Source organism: Lemur catta, chromosome 11 (genome assembly GCF_020740605.2).
Source record: "Lemur catta isolate mLemCat1 chromosome 11, mLemCat1.pri, whole genome shotgun sequence".
Classification (NCBI taxonomy): Eukaryota; Metazoa; Chordata; class Mammalia; order Primates; family Lemuridae; genus Lemur; species Lemur catta.
This window is the reverse complement of record NC_059138.1, coordinates 43,373,293-43,390,466: the sequence shown is the minus strand read 5'-3', so window position 1 is coordinate 43,390,466 and position 17,174 is coordinate 43,373,293. Positions and strand designations below refer to the sequence as shown.

Here is a 17,174-nt window from a genome sequence, read left to right as displayed (position 1 = left end):
CTTAATTAGGATAAAGTAGAAATGGCCTTGTGCAATCTCATTATGATTTTCATTTAAAAGAATAACTTACAGAGAAGTAAGGAAACTTTAAAAGGTAATTCCCTTAAATAACTATGACCTTTTATCTTGGTTGTATGATATAAACAGGTAGTATAAAGGCTAGTACATATTTTGATTAAGAATTATCTATTTTGCAGATATCTATTTTGTTTTTAAGCCACTTTGATCTATTTTCTTCTCAACTATAATTCCCACACATACAAACACCAATATGACAATTTAGAAATAGCTTACCAATACAAGAGTTCAGATAAGACCTGTTTTAAATATATTTTAAACATACTGAATGAATAGCTAAATCATAATGAAAATATGAACACTATTAGAGAAAGATATTTCAGAAAAGATGCAAAATAGATGCCTAAGTTCACACTGAACTTACTTGAAAACATTATTTAGTCAGTAGCCTAATGCCATCCAAATCTTCTGTCACTGGAGAGGAAAATGTCACACAGTCCCATGAGCAGTCCAAAGAATCAAATTTACATTCCCAGAAGCAGCTAGTAAGTGTTCAGTCTCATAGACAACAGTTCCTGCGTAGCTTAGCACACTAGTCCCAGAAAGCAAACAGCTGAATCAAATCTGCAACCATGGATTTTGAGGAACAATAAGACAGCAAAATGCTGTACCCATTTTAGAGTAAAGAATGCTGGTTAGGGTTTTCATTTTTGAAAGAATATACATCCACCAAATTTTGAAGGGATTTTATATAAGAGTATACCTTGCCTTGTGTAAATCCATTACGGTACTAGATAAATGTGTTAGAATGACAGGAGAAAATCTTCAATATAATTAAGTCAGTTCAGGCACAATTCTTTGGAAGTTTTTTTTGTGAGAGAACACACAGGGTTAGAAATCAGACATAAAATTGAATCCTGACCATAGCAGGCACTAGTTATATTGACTTGGGATTAGAAGTTAAATAACTGCTCATTCCTTTTTCTTCCCCCAGCTTTATGGAGATACAAATCAACAAATAAAAATTCAAGTTGTACGTGTTTTGATTACACATACGTTGTAAAAATGATCCACAATCAAGGTAATTAACATATCCATTGCTCTTATTTTCTTTTCTTTCTTTTTTTTTTTTTTTGAGACAGAGTCTCGCTCTTTTGCCCTGGCTAGAGTGCCATGGGGTCAGCCTAGCTCACAGCAACCTCAAACTCCTGGGCTTAAGCGATCCTCCTGCCTCAGCCTCCCGAGTAGCTGGGACTACAGGCATGCGCCACCATGCCCGGCTAATTTTTTCTATATATATTTTTAGTTGTCCAGATAATTTATTTCTATTTTTAGTAGAGACAGGGTCTCGCTCTTGCTGGTCTTGAACTCCTGACCTCAAGCGATCCACCCGCCTCGGCCTCCCAGAGGGCTAGGATTACAGGCGTGAGCCACCGTGCCCGGCCCATTGCTTTTATTTTCTTAATCAAAAAGTTGAGAAAACTAAGTAAGAGGGGAAATAAGAACTAAATGAGGTGAATAGTGTACAACATTTGACACGGGGCTGCCAACTACTAGACACTAAAACAATGCTTCCATTCTCATCACCCTCCTTCCTGCAAACCTCCTTCCCATTCTCTTTCTCTGCTTAGTTTTCCACAAGTTGCTTATCACCATCAGACAAACCATGGCATTGACTTGTTTCTGTCCTGTCTTTGCACCTGCTAGAATGGTTCACCCCTGAACCCTCAGAGTACAGAACAGGCTCACAGTTGGTAAGCAGTTGAATAAATGGACATAAAAATCTATTATAATCACAATATTTTAATAGTAGTGAGAATGAATGGAAATGAGAGGCTATTGTGCCACTTGTTCACATCATGTGTAAGTAATGGTTTGACTAGAATTAAAAACATCTGCTAAGAAAGTAAATGGACCCGAGACTGAATTTGGAATTCATCACTTCCTAAGCATACGACTTGTTGCTAACTACCGTAACTCTTAGCCACAGTGAAAATATCTCCCTTACAGAATTCTTGTAAAGATTAAGAGTGATAATATGAAGGATTTATCACAGAGCCTGATGTGTAGTTTTAGTTTAATAATGATTATCATCGGCTATTCCTAAAAATTTTAGGGAATTTATTAAATACGGGCAAGTAAAAAAATATTGAAAATTATAGAAAGGTGTGAAATGAGAAGTCTCTTTCAACTCCCAATTCTATTCCTCAGAAGTCACCAATGTTAGGTATATGTTACCCTCCCCTCCCCCAGTAACTTTATAATTTTAAACTTATGTACATAGCTATATGGGATAATACATATATTAAATCATATTTTGTGCAACTTGCCTCTCACAAGTGCCTTGGAGGTATGCCCTTATCGTGAATAGAATTAACCCTTTATCCATTATTGAAAAATACTCCATAATGATGTGTCATCTTTTAAATGTCCAGTCCCCTATTTAATGGATATCATTATTTCTAGTTCTTTGCTCTTACAAAAACAATAAAAAATATTCTTGTGCACTTAGTTTTATATACCTGTGCTAGGACACCAGTAAAAAGTGGGAAATGAAATTTCTGGGACAAAACTGTGTGCTTTTTCTTTGGTAGGGAGAATTTTCAAAACTTCTGTTCATACAAGTACACAACAATATGTCAGAATGCCTGTCTCCATACATTGCTTACACTGGTTTATGCTGAACTTTAAGTTTCTAACAACTATGTTGGGGTTGTTTTTTGTAAATATTAAGTTGACTGAAGTTTAACCAATTTTCTAAAGTATATTAGCAATTTTTATTTTAAAACTTTTCGCACAATATTATTGCCCATTTTTTCCCCACGGTTTGGTTTGTTCTTTCCTTATTAGTTAGGAAGAAAATAGTCTCTGACATTTGACAATTTTGTTTTAATTTGACAATTTATTTTTATTGTATGTTTCAATTAAGGAAGTTTTTATTTTTTATTCCATGACCTTTCAGTCATTTCCTTTTAAGGATTATTTATGCTTCAAAAGGCTCTCTCCACTTGGAGAATATGAAAAATAATAAAGTTTCTTTTAGCATTTTCAGGGTTTTAAAAAATGCTTTTAACAGTATTTTTAGATAAGCTGATTCATGGAATCTAACACAAAGTAGAAGAGGAAGTACAATAAGTTGAGTAACACAAATATTGCAACATATTTGAAAAGCAAATGACAGAAGCATTATGAGTCCTAGAAGAAGGATCATATGGCCCAATTCTGACCACAGCTTTATTAACAATAGGATTTGTGAACTAGGCAAGACATAATATTCTATTCCTGATGTCCTTTCTTGTCAAAGAGGAAAAGCACATGGAGTCTACCTACACATTCAAGCTGAATATCCAATCAGATATATTTAAACTTAAAAATGTAAAGCTATATGTAGATACAAGGTATTGGTAGTTTACAGTACTAGATAACATTTAAGTGATTTATTTTATTTTATTTTATTTTTTTACAGTTCAGCAAAGGAAATGCATTTCAGTATAACTAGCATTGTAATTCTAGATTGTACTGGCAAGCAAAGACTTGTAAATCATGAAGATGATGATGATACAATAACAGAGTTAACACATATTGGGAGCTTACTATCTGCCTGCCAGGTGTTAGGCTAAGTATTTCACATGTATTACTGTTAGGTAGACAGATGGCTAGGATCTCCAGCTCTTCTAGGGACAAGAGTGCCCTGCTTTGGTGCTGCCTTGAGCAATTGCCCCACCTGGGAAGAAGGATAAAGGCAGGCACTTTGTTTTGTTTTGGCCTCACCCTAATCCTATCCAGGGCAACTGCTACACCTGGGGAAGGAGAGGACACTTTATCAATCTGAGAATTCCCCAGTCTAGACATACTAGGATTTGGAAAGTGACCTCAAGTAGCTTAAGGCTAATTATGTCATTAGCTTAAAATCTACATTGTAATTCATCTCACCCCCTCACCCCCTCTCCCCCCACCTCCTCCCCGCTCCAGGCTTTCAGAGAAGGAGCTAGCATAGAAGATACAACCTTGAGAACACCTGTTAAGCTGTTGGTAGCATCCCACATCTCCCAAAGCCCTTCCCAGGACCAAGCCAACACAAGGAAACAACTCGAGAATTTCCAGAGAGATAGTCAATCTGTCTCTCTCCACTTGTGGAGACAGACTTGTTTCATTTTATAATAAAAAGTTACTCATGTGAAACTGCTTCCTGCTTGTGGTCACTCCGTCACACTGGTCCTGCTTGTGATTTTTTTCCCAAGGAAGAAGCCAAATAACTAGGATAACAATCTGCCAGGAGCCTGGACCTGACACTTCGGTGTGTCTAGTCATTCTTCCGCCAAGAGCACACCAAGAACTGAGAGAAGACTGCAACCCAGACATTACCTCACTGACCAATCATACCACCTAACTAGGCTCTTTAGATAACTAGCTAGTACTAGTCACCTAGCAAGTACTTGCTAGAACAAGGGGTAAAACCCAAGCACATTGATTAAAGAGCCTGTGCTCTTTTCTGGGCAAAAAAAGATAAATATGTTCTTTATAATAACCTTATATTATATATTCTTTTTCAAAATGTTTACATAAATTGGATAACAATTTTAAATGACCTGATATGACATTGAGAGAAAAATTATATCTAGACAAAACAAGCAATGAACAGTGAACACATTGTATAGGTGGCAATTAACAGATTTCAAAATAAAACAAATAGAATTTCATTCTAATGACCTGTCTACTATCTCATAACATTAGTTACCAATGTAAAACTAAGGCAACATTTGCTTTATCACTTTAATCCTTAGGAAATACTAGTCATGGAGATTTATACATACACACATTTTTGTACATATATAAGCATATGTGTGTATATAAGTATATACAAAATATATGAAAATACATTTTTTAGTTGCTAGCATGTTCATTTTTGAAGTATTAAACCAATAGTATGTTCTACCTGCTTGATGTGATTAGCAAGGACTTTACATGCAGGAATAAAACTATATATCTATACTATTTAAAAAGAATATGAAATTGCAAAGACATAAGTATAATGTAATGCCAGTGAATTGAGATACTACAATAGAGATTTCAAAGATCACCTTTAAAAATTTTCAAGGACATATTAAAGATAAAATGTAGAATATCAGAGTAATTAAAATTTAGACTTAAACTGCATGGCCTACTGAATCAAACAAGGTGAAAGCAAGCAAACATACATTGAAAATATAAAATAATCTTACCTATATGTTTAATGGAAACCATAATAGGCGCTGTATGTAAAAGAGAGATTAAAGAGAAAGCACCTCTGTATATGTGGACAGCTGTCATGTGACCATGGCCAGATCAATACATAAATTTCACAGGTCATCTAAAAATGTTGGCAGACCTGACCCTTATTTGAACAGTTTGCAAAAATAACTAAGGAGAGAGAGGAAAAAAAAAAAACAACAGGATTTAAATGATGCTAAGAAACATAAGGAAATGTTATGATCAGCATAGTTTGTCAGGTAATTTCCCATTTACTGTATAACTACAACTTATTAGGGGAAAAAACAGAAATATCCAGGTAGAAGAATAACTAGGCCTAAAAACATGGAGTGATCAAATAGCAGAGCAAAAAAATCAATAATCGATAGCCGAAACAAGCATTTATAAAATATAAAATACAAATTATAAAATAGAAAAGGCTGAGGGAAAAAAGTCAATTAAGTAGAAATTTCAAAGGGCAGAAAGATAGAAAATTCATTGTAATTGAGGTACCACAAATTTTAGTGCTGAGAAATACTGTAATATCCCTGGACTAAAGAGATGGTCCCTGAGGTGGGGTCTTAAAAATGAAGTTAATAAAATAATTTTAAGCAAGGTTAGATGAGAAATCAATTTACATTTACATTAGTTTTGGGCTTGGTCAAAATGTTTTAAAATGCTATTTTTCCTTATTTTCATTAAACACTAATAAAAAAGTTGAACAGTATCATGCATACATTAAACAGAACAATTTATATAAAGAGATCATATGGATGATGAGACTTTAAGTGATTTTGGTCCATTTCATAAACATACCAAACCACACTAACAAGTCTGTCTTTTAAAAACTTAATTACATTGACATTTGTACCCTCTGACCATCTATTACCTTAAATTTAAAGACACACACCATTTGAGCATTAGCTTCCTGAAAGACACAAACATATATATGTGCATATACATACACACATTTTCTAGGACATGAAAACATGCCTAATTAGAATTTTTTTTAAAGCAGGGGAGAAAAAGGTTTCTATGAAGTATGTTATGTAACAATATTAAAAAAAATATCACACAGGAAATAATACATCTCTGATGACTTTTTTTTTGAATGGAGAAATGTGAAATGTGATCCTTCTGCCTCGACACTTCGAAGAACCATTTGGCACCAGTTCTGCAGTTGAATGACACAACAGATTCTGCTAGTAGTTTTAAAAGACTATAAAAACAACCTATCAAACACTACAGGTAAATCAAAATATCATTTTCTAGGTTGGTTCCCACTGGGCTTAAGGGAAGATTTTGCTCTTGGACAAGCCTGAGTTCTCTGTCTTCCAAGAGACCAGCAGGTTTGGTCTGGAGCACTATTTCTCAAATAAACCCCTTGCAATAACTTGAAAGACATTCTTAAGATCTCCTAGAATCTATAGAATTAAAACTGGGAACATCTTGTGCTACGTGTATTTTTAAGTTTAGCAAAGCCTCATACAATACTTTGTAAAAAACAAATACATAAATGTGTTTTATATGTCATTCATATATGTACATATATGGTAAAACTGTCAGAAACAAATGTTTCTCTGGAAATACTATGAGTCATTTAAATCGCTTCGTTTACATCATACTTCCATGAGTATATTCTAGAAAACATTAAGATTCAGACAGAATAAAAAGTAGCAGATTACCATTCTATAATACATAAGACATATCTTAGAAATTCAAAATCATTCTCCCATCCACTAACGAGGCCCCAAAATCATTCTAACATATTGAAACCCTTCAACTCTCCTGCATGTGTTTTTGTGATAGCTGGCTATCTGCTTGAATGAAAGAAATTACAAATTTAAAGGGTAGAGTAAAACCTTCATTTAGGAATCTCCACACTTAAATTTTAAGTAATAGAGAAATTTGACTTACCAAACTTCATTTTAGCACTGACACTTTAATAATAATCCCATTAAAGTTTGTTTCACATAAGAGAGCGATGACAACGGACTTCATAAAGCACTTTACCTTGTGATTATGTAGAAAGAAATCGTTCAGCCTTCTAACTCTACTAGGTAGGTTTAAGTATCATCAATCTTGTCTTTATGAAAGCGTCCATCCTCCTCATTGTTCTCCAACAAGTAACCAAGAACTACAAATATGTTTATTGTGATCATCCTCTTTCAGATTTCTGAATGTCACCTTTCTCTTTTGTTCTGGGGATGTGCTTTAAGTAAATAATAGTAGGTATGGAATTTTAATTGTTATAGAATGTCCCCCTCAAATGACTCCATTAGTTCTGCTTTTTTCTTTTGTAGAATTCAATTAGTACACAGATCCTCAGAGACTTCTAGAACATAGCAATGTTTTTTTTGTCTTGTTATTTTGGGATTTTTGGTGGTTTTTTTTTTGTTTTTGTTTTTTGATTGTTTGGCTTTTGAAACACAAGGTCTCTCAGTTGAGGTATTTAGGTAAGCAAACTATCCTACTCCACAATGCCACCAGTCCAGTTTATCGGTAAAGATACAAACATGAATTGAGATGCTTGTGATGTCTGAATGTTTCAGTATACGTATACTCCGTGATACTCCTTTTGTTAAGCACACAGTGCTTTTGTGTTCAGAGTGAATTCTCTAGGAATATCCTTCATGTTCCCAAGCTGCATTTACAAGGCTCAGAGCAGCATCCTTAATGTATTCCAAGGACTGAAAACATTTTCTGGACATGATCCCAGATCATTGCTAGGCCTGTTTTTCCTCTCATTTTCAACAACTCCTCAGGGAAAATTGGGTAAGCACAATAGGTTAAAGGAAAGGAGAGGGCAGTGAGTAAAAATTTGAGGAGAAATAAATCCATGAAAATATGGATACCACACCATTTCTGCAGCCCCAAATTAAAAACCCTTAAGTATTTCCCATGTTATAAAGGAGCAAATCCCAAAAAGATCATTTTTATAATAAACTTTCAGTATAGACTTCTTTAATTTTTCCTTCTTTTCTTCTTTGTGAGCATACATTTTTCTGTTCTGTTGATTTTTGACTATTTGAGATCTCATTTTTATCTTGTTTCAGAATGATACCTGGTTTTAGGTATGTAAATTTGTAATTACATCTAAATTAATGCAATTTCACATCAAAACCACAAATATTCTTAAATTAGGAGATATCATAAGTTCCTTTGGTCTTCCACTCTTTTTTATAGATATGCCCACTTTATCCACTTAACACATATTTCTCTTTTAAAGACATACAGCCACCAATGGCAGTTTAACCACAATAAGTCTCCAAATAGTATCAAAAATATTTAGTCAACAGTGAACCTTATTCTGACACTTATTCTTTTCGTATATTTGCCACACTGTGTACTAGAAAATATTTTAATTCTTCAAACTATCAAAATTCAAGTAATGAAGTTGAAATTAAATTTATGCTATTTATTAAAATTTCCCTGGCTGATCTGTAATGTCATTTAGATTAGGGGGAAAAATCCTGTGGTGATTTTAAGTCTTTTGGTGCAAATTAATTATTTGAAAAACCTTTTCTTTCTGTGCTACAATGGCTATCATGGAATATGCCAGTCTTTCAGACACTTTTCATCCAAGACTAGGTGAATAACATTCAAACTCAAAATAGTCAATGTCTGTTTTAGAAAAATTCCAATATGTGAATGTTTTGAGGGCTTCCCTTTAATTTGTATAGATGAAGCACAATGAATAAGTCTGACTAAATTTAGTCATCTCAACTAACTCATAAGCTTTAAGGGATACTTTAATATGCTTAAGAGTTTCTCAGAAGAAAGACAGTAACATTTTTCAAGACTTAACATCCTGAGATCCTTATTTTATCTTGTATACTGAAGAATACCTTGTTTCCCAGAAGCCACGTGTGTTTAGATTCTAGAGATGCCCATTAACACGCTGAGTTCAGAAGGATTCAAAAGTTGTTTCCATATTTTACTGTGCAGATAATAACACGATATTGTCTCAAAAAATGTCAGTGTTCTATTTAATATTACCCTTTATTCAATTAAATAGGAAGTGTTATAAGAACATGCATTTTCCCTCAGGACTCACGAAAACTGTGCTCCTTTGTTCAACATCGGTGGGAACTGATTTTTCTATTATATCTCCTCCATCCCAGTCCCCATCCACTGTGTACAGGGATAAGGAAGCATCGAGCCATGCTCTTTGGGACTCTCTCATAACCTCAAGGAAAGTCAGCTTGGGTCAAACCCAACATCCAAATAAAGAACAGAGAAAGTTAAGAAGAGAGATTAAGCAGTTTCGTCCAACTGTGCCTGAAGAGTGCTAACACTAGAGTTTTTAGCTACATGGGCCAAGAAATCCTTGTATTGTTTCAGTTAGTTTAGGTTGAAAGTAGCCAAACTTATACCTTGAGATTCTATGTAGAAAATGAAACTTAGATCACATGTATCACAACTAAAACGTCTATCAAATTTCTAGCCTATTAAGTGTGGTCAAAAAAATAGCTTAACAAGTAGGTCACTTTAAAAAAAATAGTGAAGGAAAATTATTCTTGTAATATGGTTTTCTACACTATATGCAACAAATACAGTCATATAACAAAGCTCACGTTAAGATACCATGTGACTATATTTTGTTCATCTATACATCCCCAGAACACTTGAGTGTCCCACTCATAGAAAATATTCCTAAGCATCTCAATTTATCATTTATAAGTTTATTCATGAATAGGAAGGGAGTAGGTCACAATGAAACTCCCTATAATGTTTTTATTCAAAACTATGCAGATAGTGGTTACCATTATATCCCAGAGTTTAAAATAGTGCCTGATGCATAAAAGGTGCTCAAATATTCACTGAATGGATGCTTAATAAACTATACTATAGATATCATAGCATAGGTTAAAAAAAGGACATGAGTACTTTAAATACATTGGTAGGAGAGGAGGTATCTTTACTTATCCAAGTTATCTGATACCAAGTTTAAAAGGACTGGCAATTTTCCAAATGTGTGTTTTTCATGTTTAAACATTGTATGTTTAGACACCATGCATGTAATAGAATGAAGAACAAATGTAGTATGCTTTAAGCAAAAATCTCAATGTATTAAACAGGTAGTTTGATTATTCCATGGTAGAAAATATACTTATGTAAGGCTTTAATTCTTTCATTCCACAGATATTTATTGAGTAACTATAATGCAAGGATGAATGACATACTTTTACACCATAAGCTTTTCTTAAGCATAAATGATTCAATGTACCAATTATGTTTACATACCCATTGGCAGAAATAGACATATTGACTAAAATGAAATCTTCTAAAATTAGTTTAATCATACCAAAAAGCATGATTAAATATTGAGTTTAGATCATTAAATAAGTAGTTGTTCATGTGATTATAGAGGCTTAGGGAAAAAAAGAAAAAAAATAAGTAGTTGTATTGTTTTGTTTTTGTCTATTAAAAATCCTCTCCAAGTCTCTCAAATATTTATGTTCTACCATCTAATTTTTTACAAGCTACTCTACTATTTTCTTATAGACTAACATACATGATCACTTGATAAGAGTTTGATTCCTTTGGGTGTTTAGTGTTCTGGACTGCTCATTTGTTTTGTTTAAAAACAGTGGGCCTCTGGTCCAACTACATAATGCACCTCTGTAGAGGGAGGTGATGAGTATAGCCCACTCATTGGACCCTTAAATATGGTCCCCTGGGAATTGCCACTTTGGTCCAACGGCCATTAATTCCAGGTAATGTCTTTGTACTTGTTTCCATCTGTGAGATATTATCATCCTCCACAGGGGCATTGCCTGACTGAATTGTTGTACTAGAGAATTTTAGAATATTGATCATTTGTAGAATTATGTGGAAATGAATAAAACAAAAATAAAATTGTCAGTATCAATAAATATAGCATTGTCCAGAGAAAATCTGAGTCAAACTGACTCTTTCTATCTCAAGAGAACCTTTACTATGATGAATTCTTAAACATCAAAACAAAATGCATAAATGTCAAAACCCAGGAGAAAAGGACAGTAAATAGAGCCTTGAAGTAGTCTGTCTCAGGGGACTCTGCAGGCTCTACCTCTGCTATTGACTGTGATAAACACAAAAGTTGGAATCAATAGGAAGATAAGATAAATACAACACTTCCATGTGAAGAGGTGCAGAGAAGATTACAGTTTATATATAGCACTAATATGCAAAACAATAGAAGCTGTTATTAAACGCTAAAAGCATGCCTAAAACCAGAAAAAGCAAAATTATTGTAAATGTCCTACAGTGAGCAAATAATCAGAGTAAGAATGAGATTATGTTTCCTAATGTCCTTCCTATGATTGCAAAAATGTGCTTTTCAAGTAAATTAGTTTCCAATACATTTGTATGTCAGAGTACATGGTATAAGATTTTAAAGAGAAATAATAATGGTAACCTCTCTTATATGACCTATGCATAAGGAGTTAGTAATGAAAAATGAAAATATTATTAAAATCACTATATATACATATATAGATTTAGAAATTTGGACAGAACTATAGTTCAAATTTGCAGAGACTCTTCCTTAACATATAAATAATATACTGTACCAATTTTGCTTTCTTATGCCTTTGATTTAGTGCAAATCATATACTGTACATAAAAACTTAGGCAATGGGACAGTAACCACTAGACATTAGAAATTTGAAATAACTAAAAGTACATACTGAATTTAAGCTTAATTTTCATGTAGTTGTAATCTATTATAAATTACAATTTATTATTTCCAAAATTTTAAAAAATATATTATTTTGTTCAGCTGTTAAAATACAGGTATGGTAGAAGAACTTATGTGAATATTCTTACCAGCAATATATGGAGATTTGCCACAACAGCAGCTAAGTTACTCTTGCATTCACTGATAAATTAGGTTGCCATAGCAAGCCTGTAGTCACTGAGTTTCTAAGCAACCTGAGACTCCACAGGCTGCAGATACTTAGGAGTCCACTGATCTTTCATCATCCTTAATGAAGAAATAGGAAAACTTGTACTGAACTCAGTAGAGGATCCCCTGATTATCCAGTAGAGCAGTGACCTCCATAAAACACCTCTTATACTGATAATTCACTTCATTTATTAAACAATATTTATACTTGGACATTAATGATTATTTAGAGCTAAGCGGGTGAAATTAGCTATAGAAAATGGTCAACATCTGGTGTGTATTGGGCAGACAACATTTTTGTTGAATGAATGAATAAGATGCAATACATAACCCCACTCCACAAAGTCATTTACATAACGCTAGCATTCATAAATTGCTTGCCTTTTAATATAAAAATGTATCTTTTAGTAATGTTACAGGTGTCACTTCAATTTATTTCTATTTATCATACACTTAGGTAACATAGGTAATTGTAAATCAGCAATTCCTTGAGATTTTGTGTTGAAATATGTAATCATGGCTTGTCCAGAATACCTGAGTAACAATAATAGCTACCCCAATGACAAGAGAATTGCATTGAACTGAAGTGCAAACAAGCTTATGCTTTTTTGAATGAGCATGTATTAGCAGTTCCTGTTCCTGTCTATAAACACTTTTTTCAGTCCCCTACCTTCACACAACACCCACTGAGGCAAACCATTGCCTCCTGCACTCTTTTAATTCACCAGCCTCAGCTTCCAATTATTTAAGATAATCACAATCAATAAAGTAAGGTATAAAAATATTGTTTATTCCTACAGAACACTATATCAGAATGCAAATCATGTCATTTATAGAAATGATCATATGTGACCAGTAATACCATTATGTCTGCAATCTGCAAGATTTTACTTACTTCCACTACCTGTTTTTCTATACTTCCCATTATCATTCTATGTAGCTAATTCCTACTAGGAAAAACATCTTAGGAATTATTTATAAATTAAAAACTGGCTTTAATTTAACACTTAATTTTGTAGCACTACTTTGTATATCCTATTGGCTAGTGCAAAGATTCAGTAGCCCAAGTGAATAAAACATAATGACTGAGTTCTCTAACCTGAGAGTAAAAGTTGCAAAGTCACCTCTCCAAGTCACAGTAGTCACCTGTGTCTAGAGCCATCCTAGGAATGCCAGCAGTAGAGACAGCCTGTGACCTCTACTTATTATTGGTGACCATCAGAAACAGAGGAGGATAAATTCTTCTTTCTCCAAGACTTAGAAGACAACCACTGTCTTACAATCTTAATATAAGAGACTCAAATTTTCCATAATGATATTCATTATAATTGCATCTTTGGGTAACAAGTGACCATCTGCAATTTAACAGTCTTCCTGAGACATATAAATTCTTAAGAATAAAGAACACATGAATTTTCCCTTTTAGTATGTTGCTCTATTAAGATAAACCTCCGTTGTTGTAAGCATATAAGCGTATGTGTGTTGGAGGGTTTCTATAATTTCAAATATTTTTTGAATGTTCTTTTATCACTTAGTAATGTAATCATTACTGACAAACTGTAATAAAACTACTACACCTTACCAACTCCCTCTTCTTTTAGATACAACTTGTTATCTAAAAGTCTGAGACAGAGTGCTTGAATGCCTGCAATACTTTACATATTCTGCTCCCTGAGAGAGAGAGAAGTATTATCTTAAGCTAGACAAGAACAAAGCAAAACTCAAACCAAAGTAAGAGATTTTAGTATTATAAGCATCAGTCTGGAATCTCACATCTTTAGGCTAGGTAACTTTACAGTGATTACACAGGCATAATTACCAGTTAGAAGTCCGATGAAAGAGTGTAAGGCCACCAATGTTAACGCACTTTCAAAATGCTGGTTAGAAGACCACAGAATTAACACTGATGACTCTGGTTGTGTTTGCTCCAAGTACTGGGTCAAATCACTGCTGTACATCAGTCAGCCCCACCTCCAAGTGTCCAAGAATGGCTGTGGAATTTTGACTGACACTCGAGTGAGGCTGTGGGATTCCTAAACCAAAGTAAACTCTGCAGCCAGTGTGTGTTAACCTCTCTAGCTTAAAAATGAGCTGCTCTTCACTCTGATTCTTTCCTTTTAAAAAAAGAAACAATTACTCTGTGACGTTTAAAAGAACACAGAAGCAGTTCCCTCTCCAGGGATATCCCTACTTACTTTCTCATAGCAATTCCCTTGACACTTTTTGTCTTCTGTCTCTGTTATAGGACTTTACAGACCTCCTAAGAATCACATAACAGCAAGTACACTGATCTTTGGGATAAGAAACAAAGCATGGATGAACATTCTGCTTTGTGAAAAGCTTGAGTTGAGGACATTAGGCAGGGCCTGGAAACAGTAACAACTTCTGGCTTATTCCTTTGCCATATGAGACAGCAGTATGTGGTGGGCATAATATTATATGTGCAACATACAACCATCAAATAAATTAAAACAAAAATAAAGGCCCCCTAAAAAAAAAAGGCCACATGCTAAAAGAGGCTGCAAATGCATATTTTCCCAGATCATTTAAGGCAGTAATTCTCTCATGATTAATGTTAATGACAGACACCCTCATACACACTCACATACTAAAAGGATATTTATCACAAGCCCACTATATACACAGAACTCTGCCACAAAGAGGGAGAAATCATGATCCCTGTGAGGTTTTCTATAATTTACTTCAAATACTTTAATAAAATTTGATACTTTCAATCTATTTTCTTAAAGTGGGCAGTTACCCTAGCTGAGAAAATTTATTCTAGAGCTGGTTACCTACCATTTAATAAAAGTCCACAATTTATTAATAGTTATCTTTATCTCCTCAGAACAGGAGATTGGTATAATAAATATTTACAATGAAGTTTTCACTAGAGAAATTAATAGTACTAAAGACTTATAGGCCGGGTGCGGTGGCTCACGCCTGTAATCCTAGCCCTCTGGGAGGCCGAGGCGGGCGGATCCTTTGAGCTCAGGAGTTCGAGACCAGCCTGAGCAAGAGCGAGACCCCGTCTCTACTAAAAATAGAAAGAAATTATACGGACAGCTAAAAATATATATAGAAAAATTAGCTGGGCATGGTGGCGCATGCCTGTAGTCCCAGCTACTTGGGAGGCTGAGGCAGGAGGATCACTTGAGCCCAGGAGTTTGAGGTTGCTGTGAGCTAGGCTGACGCCACGGCACTCTAGCCCGGGCAACAGAGTGAGACTCTGTCTCAAAAAAAAAAAAAATAAAAAAAATAAAGACTTATGAATTGGCTAGAAATATTAGTGGCTAATTCCCAACTCTTACATAACAGGGTAAAAAAGTCTACCAAGGACAGTTGCCTAAAGCTCAGTTCAGAAAAGGCCCATTGTCTAGCTGTTGATTTTACAGCATTCTTGTTTGCCTGGTTAGCTCAGTTCTGTAGTTAGCATATTAAATGTGAGCCTCAGATGAACTGTTATTTATTGAAGCTACCAGTATATACCAAGACCACCCAAAAATAGTGTCTATCCAAATTGGCCAAGGTAGTTTAGAAACAATTTCAAGGACTTCACATTCTAGAAAGGCAATCTGTACACAGAAGACAATCCCACAGAAAGATTCATGGATAGAAGATCACAAAGTTTCCTGGACTCGTAGGAAATCCACAGTTGTTCAGATAAAAATAGCTGTGACTCATAGTTCAAGGAACTTTCACCTACATCTTTGTATGATCCATTTTTTTTCTTTTATGACCTTCACATTGCAGAAGTTAAGGGAACCTCAGGAATCATCTAATCCTGATCATTTAACAGATGAAGGTTCAGAGACCCAAAGATTTAGAAACACTTGTTCTAAATCCTAATGGTTATTTTAAAGAATCCTTAACTAGAAGAATATCACTTTTTCTCCTTATGTTTCCATTTTCCCCACTTGTTACCTCTTTTCTACAGCTCTTCCCTCAATTTCTGCCCTGATATTTATTTGACAAAATATTTCTTTCCTTTTTTGGGTATGTCATTATTCTTTTTTGTTTCCCTTCAGCAATCCTAGTTAACTTGATATTAAGCTCCTGGATTTCTCCATAATTGGAATAATTTATAACCCTCTTTGAGTCCTATAAACTGTTACTAGTACCTTGTTACTAGTATGAAGTTTTTAAAACTATTCTGATTCTTTTATTTCTTTTTAGTTCTTAAATTTTTAAATAATTTTTAGATTTTAAAAATATTTAAATTAAATTACTAAACATAGTATTTTTTTTCTATTTTAATTAATGTATTCTCTTTCTCCTCCCTCATGTAAGATGACTTGAAAAATCCTAGGAAAGGATAAAGAAGGGGAAAATATTCCTTCACATATTACCCTGGGTCAGGTGTCACGCTAAATGCGACCATGTGTCATTATTTGTTAGCCACACTTTTATAGATAACTGACACAGGAAAAGTTAAGAAAATCAGATAAATGTAAACATGTCCAGAATTATAGGTATATCTTGGCGATAATGTAGGTTTAGTTCCAAACCACTTTAATAAAGTGAAATAAGTGAATATTGAAATGAGTTACAACTTTTTTTGGTTTCCCAGTGTACATATATGTTATGTTTACACTAGTCTATTAGGTATGCAATACCACTGTGTCTAAAAAATGTACATACCTTAATTTAAAAATGCATTATTGCTAAAAGATACTAACAAGCATCTGAGCTTTCAGCAAGTCATCATCTTTTTGCTGGTGGGGGGGATCTTGCCTCGATGTTGATGGCTGCTGTTTGATCAGGGTGGTGGTTGCTGAATGATGGGATACTATGGCAATTTCTTAAAATAAAACAAAAATGAAGTTTGTCATATCACTTAACTCTTCCTTTCACAAGAGATTTCACTGTAGCATGCGATGCTGTTTAACAGCATTTTGCCCACAGCAGAACTTCTTTCAAAACTAGAGACAACCCTCTGAAGCCCTGCCACTGCTTTATCAACTACGTTTATGCAATATTCTAAATCCATTGTCATTTCAACAACGTTCACAGCATCTTCACCAGGTGTAGATTC

At 34.2% G+C, this 17,174-nt stretch overlaps 1 protein-coding gene and 1 long non-coding RNA gene across 3 annotated transcripts in view; one reads left to right on the top strand and one right to left on the bottom strand.

Annotated features, from left to right (window-relative positions):
• LOC123647627 (platelet glycoprotein 4) overlaps window positions 1-17,174 on the bottom strand; it is a 71,872-nt gene that overhangs the window by 37,385 nt on the left and 17,313 nt on the right. The window contains exon 1 of one of the 2 annotated variants that reach the window (XM_045565235.1): window positions 13,959-14,029. The exons of the other annotated variant lie outside the window; for it this stretch is intronic. The gene's annotated coding sequence lies outside the window, so the exon portion shown is untranslated. Of the gene's footprint in view, window positions 1-13,958; window positions 14,030-17,174 lie in introns of those variants that run through there. 2 annotated transcript variants of the gene reach the window in all.
• LOC123647629 lies at window positions 1,015-4,200 on the top strand. Its single transcript, XR_006738299.1, has 2 exons — window positions 1,015-1,099; window positions 3,991-4,200. It is a non-coding gene; the product is annotated as an uncharacterized LOC123647629 (long non-coding RNA).